Source organism: Heterocephalus glaber, unplaced genomic scaffold, assembly GCF_053883595.1.
Source record: "Heterocephalus glaber isolate CG9 unplaced genomic scaffold, H.glaber_assembly_v1.0 deba00001428, whole genome shotgun sequence".
Classification (NCBI taxonomy): domain Eukaryota; kingdom Metazoa; phylum Chordata; class Mammalia; order Rodentia; family Bathyergidae; genus Heterocephalus; species Heterocephalus glaber.
The window spans coordinates 27,301,537-27,313,767 of record NW_028258293.1 but is presented as its reverse complement, the minus strand read 5'-3'; the positions used below and the strand labels follow the sequence as shown (position 1 = coordinate 27,313,767).

Here is a 12,231-nt window from a genome sequence, read left to right as displayed (position 1 = left end):
TATAATCTCTAGCAATTTAATGTAACAATTACACTTCCCCAGGCCCAGGCCTGTGCTAGCTGCTGGGGGAGGGATGGATGCAGAAGAATTAAAGCAGGATTTTGTCCTATGGGAGCTCATGGTAATCTGTGAATCGTTAGTTAATTAGTTAATTGGCTAATGAACTACTTAGTTCAGCACGCATATATTGAAAACATACAATGTGCTGTTCCTGGCCAGGCATTGGAAAGGCTGCAGAGGTAAACAAAATCAGGCACTGCGATGGTTGATTTATCGTGTCAATTTGAGAAGTTTGGTTAAGAGAAGCTTAGCTAAATCGGCTCAGCAATTCCACGCCCTAGGGGATGTGAGATCCACCCTAGGGCTATCACCTGGATGGTATAAAGGGGAAATGAGGAAGGACTCAGCTGCTTCTGTTCCTTTGGACGAGCTCTCGTCTTCACCTTGGATGGCAGCTTCCAGTGGAGATCTTTCAGCCTTCCATCACAACCCATCAGCCTCCTGATGGAGACTCACACAGGACACTGCAGTGTCCTGAAATCCTTCAGTCTCCAGTGTGCAGACAGATCCTCTGGACTCTTTCAAATCCTACTCTGTGGGTGGCCATTGTAAGCCAATCTTGTAAATTCTTATATATTTGTAATCTTATATATTTGTACATAATCTTATATATTTGTAATATATAATTCTTATATATTTGTATATTTATATCTTGTGTTATATCTGCTTCTCTAGTAAATACTGACTGATACAGGCACTAAGCTCAGTTAAGCATCACCTTACTTGTGATTGTACCACGAGGTTACAATTACTGCAAGAGCATGTTTTGATGAACTTCATTCTAATTACCTAGAATACTGGCTCATTTTTGATTACTCACCAGATGCAATCTATCTTCTTGGTATGTTTGTATAAATGGTAACATTTGAGCAAACAGCACAGGTTACCCAGGAACAAGGACTGTTGGCAAAGGAGTGCTTAAACTCACAGACAAACCTAAGTTAAACTTGCAGGGATTTAGCTCAGTGGCACCAGGCCTGCCTTGCAAGCACAAGGTCCTGAGCTCAATCCCTGATACCAAAAAACAAAAAAACAAAAACAAAAGCATTGCAATTTAAATATGTTTTGTCGGTGATCTGCTGTATTATAACCTTGGATGTAACCATCCAGAAATTAGATCAAATGGAATGTTAAGGCTTTCTTGTATGTTTGAGTTCTTCCAGAGAACAGATACAAGGACTAAATATTCAAACATCTTCAGGACTTCTAACCTTATTATATTATCATCATAATCCCCTGGATTCATGTGTGCACTAATACATTTCCAAAGCTAATATTGTGTATTGGAATAGCTTCGGAATAGTGTATCCTGGTGTTAATAATTCTGTATTTGGCCGTTGGGAAGCCTTTACTTATCTACACTAATGTTGACAACCATTGGCAAACTACCACTTCCTGTGAGGGATTTTAAGTATGTTTGTGGTGGTTGATTTTTTTACTGGAACATTGATTTTTCTGTTACTGTTTTTGGTAATATTGGTTATATGCTTTCCAATATGAATGCAGTCAGAACAGGATTTCAAGCAAAAAATGATACTATCAAACAGTATATGTATCGTTGAAATATAACCAAAGATAGAAAAGAGGGTTATTAAATGGCTCAGCTATCTATGGACCAACAAAAAAATCAACTGACAAGAAAGAAGCCTTGTCAGAAATTACAAGCAGAAATTACCATCCGTGTTCATCTAAATACATTAACAAAGGTGCTCATTTCTGCTGACCGTGAAGCTGGTCTGTTAGTAGAGCTAGACTCTAAGTCTGTAGACCTGGAGATTATCTTTGTAAGGCAGAAGATACTGGATGAGAGATTTACATCATCAAAAAGGCAAACTTTCCATGGTGGCAGATCCCAGAATCACTCTTTGGGGGAGAAAAGCATTCTTAACATTCAAGGCAGTAAAACTGGCAACCAAAATATGGCCAATATTAAAAGTATTGGCTATGCAGACTTAGTCTGTCTTTATAGAAGCTTTTAGTACTCAGATACCGAAGTTCTGCTGGAAGAGAAAGGGAAGAAAATACAGAAAAAAAGAAGGTCTAATGGATATAAATATTGCAATCCTGGAAGTGAGCTTAAAGACCTCAGGAAAAGGTCTTCCGAAGGATGTGGTCAGTGATCTACTAAGCGCCTGCAGTGTTTGCCTGAACCCTGGCTGAGTGTGAGTCAATGCAGTAGAAGCCGAAACAAAGATTAACCAAGGCTGAGAAATTTCTGAAACTGCCACAGAAAGAAACTGCCACTAAAGGATGTGAAGAGTGGGCCCAGTCTAAACAGAACCAAAAGCTGATCATTGGCAAAGATGCATCTCATCTCATGATGCTTTTGGTCATGTGACCATAGGCAACAATAATTTGGAAGAAGATCAAGTTGGAGAAATTTTCTATAAGGAAAATGTGCTTTGGGGCAGGGCTTGAAGCCCACATGCTCATGTGCAGTACTATGATTAAAGAATCACTGTATCTTGGGAGCTTTTACAATGATAATGTACAAAGATATAAACTGATTAACTTGTCAATATTGGTATCTCTTGATTTTTTTCACATATGCTATTTATTTATTTATTTATTTAATTTTTTGGTACCAGGGATCGAACTCGGGTCCTTGTCCTTGTGCAGCAGGCAAGGAAACCACTGAGCTAAATCCCTGGCCCCACATATGCTCTTTTTATGTAATAATCTTTATAAAAGTGACCATGTACCCCTCACTTTCAGGGAGTTTTCATTGTTGAGTAAAATCAATTCAGAGTCATTAGAAATTATCATGTATATTACAGAGAGACATTATGCTATCAGACTTGGTTTTGAGACCTGGATCTATGGCTTACTAGCTGTATGACCTTGGGTAAATCACTTAACTCTTTATGTTTCAGAAACATTTGCAATATGGGGTTTACATCTGTGTTCTCTTAAATGTTGTACAGACATATAACACAACATGTGTAATGCCCTTAATGCAAATAAATATCTTTAGCATGGAGCTTTGCACATAGTAAATGCCTAACAAAAAGATGCTATTATTCATGTCATATGTCATTTTATCTAATGCTTCAGAACAACTGCATGAGGGATGAATAATTACATCTTACTTTACAGATAAGGCAGCTCTGATGATTGCATACTCAATAGCTGTTCCCTTCTTCCTCACTGTTAAAAAAGTAGGTATTGTTTGGGTGTTCATTATTCTATATTCAGAAGACCTACCCTCCTCTCTAGCCTCAAGGGCATAAATCATGATTAGCTCAACCTAAACACAGTAACACCATTCCTCTGTGGGATGACTGATTTAGGCAGCCACATGGTTCACTCCTTCCCAGTTACCGCAGTGTCCAAGCTTTTCCAGGGGTGTCCTGGTTTTAGTACTAGTAGTACTGCATCCCAGAAAACCCTTCATTCATGGGCAAACTGGGATGATTGGTCACCCTCGAGCCACTAATGACACCTACAGGTATGTGTGCATGAGGAGCAACTGGAAACTTTTCCTGCTAAGAATAAATGATAAAGGCATATGTGGGAGGAAGTGGTCTCTTTGTTTCTGTGTGTTATGTTGAAATGGTATAGCCACCTGGTAACCATAAGAGGAGAAAAGCAACGTGCTGACGATCGTGGGTAAAGAAATGGGCAGTCCTTGAGAATTCTGTACTGGAAATACAAGACTCAGCTGTTCTTGTTATGAATATAACAAACCATAAAACTTACTGGTATTTGCTCCTTGTAGCCAAACGCATCCTGATGAAAAAATGACACCCAGCTAGGAAGTGGCAGAACTGGGTATGAGACCATTTCCATCCTGGGTTCATATCTTAATACTAAACACCAGGACAGGGATAAGTATAAACGCTGGGACAATTCCATTAGTCTAGTATTTCTCAAGGTCCGTTACTTTTCTGAGATGCTCTCTGCGCAAATGGGTTTGGAAGACATGACATGCTCTCCTTTTTCCAAAACATATTCATTTTGGGAGGTCCTGTAGGAAGATCTGTTTATCTTGAGTTGGCTCAGAGTTTCTTTGAATCATTTCAATTTGGATTTTTGGCTTGTTTTTGTTTTCCTGAAGCCTGTATTTAAATCTCCCCCAGATGTTCCATAGAACAAAGTTTGGAAACTGATACAACAGTCACAGAGACTATCTCGAAGTGAGTCCTGAACAGGAGACCACTGACTTGTTTTGGTCTGTTGTCTGATGTGATACTGATAGTGCCCATTCCACCTGATGGGTGTCTGAGTTAAGGACAACGAACTATGTGATCAGCTCAGCTCTGGATGAGGAGGGTTAAGGGTTAGGGAAAAGAGCCCTTTCAGAGTCCTGCTGAATGTTGTGGGCAGAGTGGAGGAGATGGTACTGCACATGGGGAAGAATGAGGGCAGTATGGAGTGTGACTCGGCACTCACAGTATGTGTGGTTAGGAAAGGGAGATATGGCCATGGTAGCAAATGATCAACCCAGACAGGCAGTGAGAATGGCAGGAGCTTCTAGGCAGAGAAGCACAGTGGGTGGCCTGTGGTAAGGGGGCTGACATGGCATCCACAGCTAGTATGCTCTCCAGGTCACTATTTCCTAGTATCCAGGAGCAGGGCCGCCTAATGAGTTGCGTAGGCAACAGGAACCCAGATATGTAAACAGATCTGGAAAACCAGAGCCTGAAAAGAAGCGAAGGAAGCAGCTGAGGCCTGAGTTTGCTCATCCTTCCCCTGTATTTTTCCATTTACCATCTGTCTCCCTCACTTAAAAGGGGAGCTCACTGAGGTCACATAACGACTATGTTCTGTCCACAGGTGTACCCATATCACCTACAGCAGCTCCTCATTTGTGGTAAGGGCAGACTAAATATTTGTTGAAGGCATGAATGGGGGTGCAGGTCTGTAATCCTAGTAATGTGAAGGCTGAGGCAGGAGGATCGAAAGTTTGAGCCCAGCCTGGAAAATTTAGCAACTTAGCAAGAACTTGTCTCAAAATAAAAAATTTTAAAAGGGCTGGGGATATAGGTCAATCTGAATGCCGTGGATTTAATTTCTAATACCGGCAAAATACATTTTTGTTGTTGTTGTTCAACAAATGAATTTGAGAGAGAATACTTTTCTAAGCCACCTTCCATATAGGGTCAGAAAGGTATTAACACTCAGCCTCCAGAGAATGCTAGGGACTTGCCGAGAAGTTTACCTCCTTTAGCCCACTTACCTCTCAAGGCCAGTGATAAACCAACAAATCCTACTCATCTCGAAGCCTGTTCAAGCCCCCCATCCTGCAGGAAATCTTTCCTACATGAGGCACTTGGGCTTCACAGAGCCCCTGTGAGCTGTGCCAAACCTGTAACTACCGCCTGCTCGGTGTGGTACTTCATCAGTCCGCCTCCCACCCGGCTGTGAATATGAGAAGAGAGGCTGCTTCTCTTGCTTCCAAGCCAGCACTAGGAGCTGAGTGGAAATGAACCAATCAACCCCCAAATTGGTAGGTTTATCTTAACATTGCTTCCACCTGAAACACTCTTCTGGCAGTGAGTCCCTGCTGTTCTGTGTGTTCTGTCTGTTAGGAATGCTTTCTGCCCCATGCTGAATCACTGGGCAAGCAGTGGCTTAAACAACCCAAACACTTAGTGACCTCAAGCAAGCAGAGGTCTGCGGGCTGGCAGCCAAGGCTGGGCAGTGCTTCTCAGACACCATCCAAGGCTCAGACTTGCTGTGGCTTTCTGCTCTGCCACCCTCTGGTGCTGGCTCGTAGCCTCATGATATAATATGAGTGAAGAAACTTCAGGCTTTGCATCTGACTTCCAGGCAGGAAGGCGAGAGCAAAGGGAAGGCCAAGTGCCCTTTGGATCAGAAAAGCAAAAGCTTTCCCAGAAGCCTCTAGCAAAACCCTGCTTCATCTTACTGGCCATGCTTTGGAATGTGGCCAGATCTAAACATGAGAACCTGGGAAACCAACCATTTAGGTTTTCCAGCCTCTATAGTTAAGAGGACAAAGGAAAGGGGGCTTAAGAATGAGAGACTGAGTGTTGTACTAATCACCAACAGTGATTGTTATGCTCTCTATACAAGGAAGGCAGAAAAAATAATCAGAGTGGTGGGGAGGGGTGAAGGGCTGGCAGAAGCAGGGCAATCATCTCTGTGCTATGCACGTATAATTTTTTTTTGGTGGTGGTGGGGGACCGGAAATTGAACTTGGGGCCACAGAGGCAGGCGCTGGAAACACTGAGCTAAATCCCGGCCCTCCATGCTGAGCACTTACGATGGGCTGTGCTAGAAAGGTGTGGAAGGAGGAGAAGCTAACTTCTCCTGGAGGGAAGGCTACCCAGAAGGAGTGACATATAAAATTGAAATGGCAGTTAAATGCATGTAGAAGGAGCTGGGAAGTGTACTTGAGACAGAAGAAGGTACAGAGGCAATGTTATGGGGAGGGGAAGAGAGCAAAGCACGTTTGGGCGGTAACAGAAAGTTTCATTCTGCTGGAGTATAGGATGCTCAAAAGAGCATTGGGACTGGCAGGGTGAGACCACCGAAGATATGTGTGCTTAGAAAGGCTCAGGTCTCCAGCTTGGGTGCCGGGTAGATGGTAGTGGCACTTTCTGAGATTCACATCACGGAATACAGTTGAGTAATGTTGATTTTGGGGGCTTCAAGATGCGATCACTCTATATGATTTTTCCATGGAAGTCTTATCTACTCCCTTGACTCAGGGACCATCTATGACTCCTAAATCTATACCTCCTGCTCAGATCTCTCTTCTGTATTCCCAACCTGCATGTCCAATGCTGCTTTTGCTGCATGACAACCAGGCTCAAAACGGTAGCTTACAACTGAAACCATTTATTTACTTTCTGAATCTGTATGTCAGAATTTTTAGGGGCTCAGGAATTAATGACACCCTTAAAACATAAAGATTATAGGGAAGGCAGTCCCCACTATATCCCCCATTTAATTCACATGTATTCACGTCTGTAAAAAACATTTGGAACATGCTGGATAATGTAACCACAGAATGCAAGGGGCAGCCACAAGTGCAGCTCTTATGGTGGATGAAGTCTTTTTATTGGAAAAAAAAAGTGCCTCTGGCACTTGGCTTCAACTCTGTGAATGTGTTCTTTTCAATCTCTGTTACTAAGGAGAACAAAAAGACATTCATATATAGACAGGAAGAACAGTAACATTTATGGTTGTGCCTAAGACCATGATAATTGTCCTGTTCTCTGTCACAATGTAGTCTTCTAAGACCTTGGTCATTTTGACTTTCTGTAGAAGATCACTCTGGTCTAATGTATTGATGACATCATGGCAACTGGATCTGATAAACAGGAAAATGGCATTACTTTGAATGTTCTAATAAGACACGTGTGTCAGAGGATGGAAGGTAAACACTACAAAGATACAGGAGCTTGCTACACGGGTGAAGGTTTTAGGGAATCTAGGTCTGAGAGATGCTGGGACATCTCTTCTGAGGTTAAGAACAAATTATTGCACCTTATCAGTAAGCAAGATACACATATCAGATGGGTTACTCAGATTTTGGAGGCAGTATATGCCACATTGAGAATACTATCCCAGTGCATTTACCAAGTAGCTAGAAGTCTAACAATTCTAAATGAGACCCAGAGGAAGAGAGGACTCTACAATAGGACCAGATTACAGGGCAAGCTACAGTGTCAGAGGTATCCATGGAGATCGGGATGCTGGGTGGAATCTCTGGCAAGTCCAGTCAGAGATGCATGGAGCAGAGCATGCCTGCTACTTTACAGAAGCATGCATTCAAAGAGCAGTTTCAGACATACTAATGGGCCCTTGCAGAAACTGACCATGGATGGATGCCAAGTAATTATGAGGTGGAAGTTGCCTATCATGAGCTGGGTATTATTAGAGCCATCATCTCATGAGAAGGTCAGGAAGGCACAGTAGTAATTCATCACAAGATGGAAATGGTACATCTAGGCCTGCAGTATAATTAAGTTACACAAACAAGTGGCTCAGAGCTCCATCACATAATCTGTGGCACTGATGTCTCTCCTGGAGCTCATTCTGTGTCCTCATGGGGCTTTCTCTATGATCAGATGATAGAGGAAGAAAACATCCAGACCTGGTTCATATATGGGTAGGCTCATTTGTAGGTTGTTGTGAGCTGAAAAGAAGCTTCTGCCACACTCGGGGGCCAGGCAGTAAAGAAGAGAAATCCTCCTACTGGGGAAACAGCAGCATATTTGGTTGTAAGCAATGGACACTGAGTGTGAAGCTGTCTGTGCCCCACATCGATGTTCACTAGGAAGCATCCACCTTGGAGGAAACACTGCATAGCCTGCTGGACAGGATGATTTTTCTGAGGGTGTCAGCCAGGCTCTGTCTTTAGCCACGCCAGATCTTGCGCAATGGGCCCATGAATGGAGGCATCCCAGTGGAAGGGATGGAAGCTCTGCCTTGGCCTGACAGCACAGCTCCTACTTGGCAAGGCCAATCTTGTTGCTGCTCCTGCTGATTATCTAATGTGCCCACAGCAGAATCCCCAGGGTGGTTCCATCCCTAAAGAAGAGCAAACAAGTTGACCTCATCAGGCCACTCTAGCCTGGAAGGAAGAGGGATTCTTGTTCATAGGAGCTTAAACTAGCTCTGCATATGCATTGGTCTTTCTTGCATTTTGTGCCTCTGCCAGTACCCAGGTAGAGCTGACAGTGTTTCTGGCTTCCGGGACCAGAATGTGGTCTCAAATGGCCTCAGTCTAAGCCCATTTTATAGTGACGGTCATTCCCACAGGATCCACTGGTCCTGCTACAGAATGTCACCTGGAATTACCTGGCCTGAAAGGTGTAGGGCAGGCACTAGCTTGGGGATGGTACCTTGCAGGGGGTCAAAGTGCTGTCCCACTATCCTAAAGGGTAGTCAGCAAGGGCTGTTATGAGGACTCTGTCTCCATCAGTGGGAACTCAGAGGTCCAGAAACCAGAAGGTCAGAGGAAGTGCTCCTCTTACCATTGTGTCCAGCAATCCACCTGGAGGAGGTTTGTTTTGTGTCCCTACAATTGTAAGCACAGATGGATAAGAAGTTCTGATCCTCAGGGAGAGGGAAGCTCTTCCATCAAGGGATACAGGAGGGTTCCACTTAACCTGAAGACACAGCTGCTTCCTGGAGGCTTTGGATCCAGGGGTTCAGAGGCAAACATAGATTTACTCTGCTGGCAGGGTCTATACCACCCTGATTTTCATAAGGAGGTTGCTGACATGGAATGAGAGCAGAAATGAGAAGGCGTACAGTTTAGGGCATTCCCTAAGATCATCCCTGTGCTCCTGTGCTCATTAATGACAGGAATGGGCAATTGAGGCACCCATGGCCTGACGTGAGTGAGACAACTAAGGGACTCAACCCTTCAGGGTTACAGGGGAGCAGCTAGATCAGCTGAGGTGTTGGCTAAGCATGAAGAAAATTCAGAATAGGTAATGGTTAAGGAAAATGATAAGCATCCACGAGAAAGGTGGAAATTCACACCATGCTGAAAGCCTGCTTCTCTGCAATCAGACGAGTTGACATTCTATGGTTGGACAGTAATCTCTCTTGGTGAGGCTGTGAGGACAATCAGGCTCACACATTGCTGGGGAAGTGGAAGAGGGCAGAACCCCTATGGGAGGGGAGCATGGCAATGTCTAGCAAAATTACTTATGCATTTACCCATTTCTAGGAATCTGTTCCAAATAAACACTGCCAAAAACCTGCACTGACATTAGCACACGCTGCTCAATACAATACTGTTTGTATTCACAAAAGACTCCGAGGAATGTTGTGGAGAGCTGTACTTCTTTGCGGTAGTCCTTAGGAAGGGGCTGGAATCTGGTCAAAATGCTAGGTGATTTATTTGTTTCTCACTGATGTGTACTGAGTGCCTGTGATGCACTTGGTGGTTTACACATGTCACTCCATTTAAGCCCTTCCATTTGTATCAGCAGTCTTTAACATAGAAATTCTCAGACTATACCATGAAAACATAGCCAAACATTGCAACAACTCATTATGCACAGAGATGTTCACTGCAATATTATTTTTAAGAATTTAAAAAATATTTTCTCAAAATTATGTAGGCACATGGTAAAAATGAAATGCCAGACAGTACAGAGGAGCAGTAACATATAATGGTATCCACAATTCCCAGTGCTACCTCCCTGCCTCCAGTTTGGTCTCCAGGGGCAACCAGCCTCTTTGAACAATTCTGCTTTTATGTCTTCAAGGGGTTATGTCTACATCTTTAAATAATGTGTTTGTGTGACTGGATTTATCAAGCCTACATATTATGTATTGGCTTCCGGACTACTTATTTCTCTTTAAAGACCCAGGACCTGGGCTTGGGACTGGCAGGAAGTAAATGTTAAATAAATATTTGTTAAATAAAAGAATAACCTGAGTCGTCAAGGGGTGGGAGGATATTTGAGAGAAAAGCAGAGGTAAAATTGTAGATGCCCCCTTTTTTCTAAAAGGACCCTGATTTAATTCAGGGCAGCTGTGCCCGCAGCAGATAGAGACCAAGTGACCCTCCCCTAGCCAACGAGATGTAAGTAAATGTTGCTGTCTGGAACTCCAGGGAAAGGTTTTTATTTTTTTTAATTAAATTTAATTTTTTTTTTGGTACCAGGGATCGAACTCAGGAACTTGCGCTTGCGAGGCAGGCACTGGAACCACTGAGCTAAATCCCCAGCCCCAGGGAAAGGTTTTTAAAGAAACTTATATCCATTGGCATATCACTTGGTCTTTTTTGTCCTTGTGTTTTTCCTTCCTGGAATAAGGATGTGATTTCTGGAAGCTTAATAACCATCTTGCAATCATACTCTAAGGATGGAAGAACAAAAACAATAGAAGGTACTTAATCTTGGAAGACATTGTTCAATCTACCCTAACCCTGAAACGCATTTCTCTAGACATTATGTTATTTGAGACTAACAGCGCTTTTGTTTGTTTAAGATCATCCAAATAGACTTTCTGCTGCTTGCTGCTGTATGCCTTCTATACTGAGGGAAGCAGAAAAAGCAAGGTCAAAAGTTGATGGTTGTGGATAGTACAAGGAGGATTCATAATGCTATTGTCTAGTTTATTTCTGAAATTTTCCATAATAAAATTTTTCCATAACAAAAATTTTAAAAGAAGTGGCATTATACTATTCTCTTTATTTTTATTTTTAAAATTTTCCATAATAAAATGTTTGAAAGACTGTGGAAATTTAAAAAATATATGTTATTCTTCCAAATATGATTTCCAAAAATATTTGCAAGACATAACCAGATTGTTATTGTCTTGTGATATTAAGACTTTTAAATTTCTAAATAATTCTGATTTTGATTGGTTGTCTCAATAACTCCTTAGAGAGGTGATGATATTTAAATTGACACCTCTGTTTTGAGGAGAGGTACAAATGCCTATGAATTCTCGTTTAACCAGGAAGGGATCATGGGAATGGCATCTTCCTCCATGTATATAAAACTACTTTGCTGGATTTCCTATTTAAACAAAGAGTTTGAGAGTTTTATCTCACTAAGGTTAATAAACAGTTTGGAAGCTAAGAGCAGAGGTTGATGATCCCATACTGAGCTCAAAGATGAGCCAACCAAATGCAGGTAAAATTAACCTGCATGATTGGACATTTCTCAGGCCCCACCTCACACCCTGTCTGTCCAGTTTTGATTCCAGCCATTGTCACAGAAACCAGATTTGTGTGGGTGTAGCTCATGGTGCTGTTCTTCAGCTGCAGGGCTTCTCTGAAGCCTCAGTGGGAAATGCTTATGGGGGTTCAAGGTGCTCATGCACAGGATCCCTGAATGTGGGGAGAATGAACACACAAAAGGCCAACACATGACTAACTGGGGATGGGAAACAGTAGACCAGTCTCCCCACTTCCATCCTCCAAGTGAAAAAATCTGAAGTGCACTCTGAGTGGCACTTCAGGAGGTCCTGTGAGATGAAAACAACTCATGAGTCCAGCCTTGCACTGGCTCCCCTCCTTCTCCAGGTCCCAGTTCTTCAAGTGACCGACTCTTCGAAGTTTAGCTTGGACTTCAATTAAAACACTGAAAGTCTCATATCTTAGGAACCCCTCCATTTCCAGCAAATGGTGGCATCAGGGTCTGTTTTTTGGAAAGGGAACCCAGGTGATGATAGTCAGTCTACTTGGGTCCCAAACAGAGCACCTGCCTATCTTCAAGATGTTCTTAACCA

General features: G+C 42.7%; 1 pseudogene; it reads left to right on the top strand.

Moving 5' to 3' along the window:
- Positions 1–1,124: 1,124 nt before the first annotated feature.
- Positions 1,125–2,596, top strand: LOC101720861 (cyclic nucleotide-gated channel alpha-1 pseudogene; annotated as a pseudogene).
- The last annotated feature ends 9,635 nt before the right edge of the window (positions 2,597–12,231 follow it).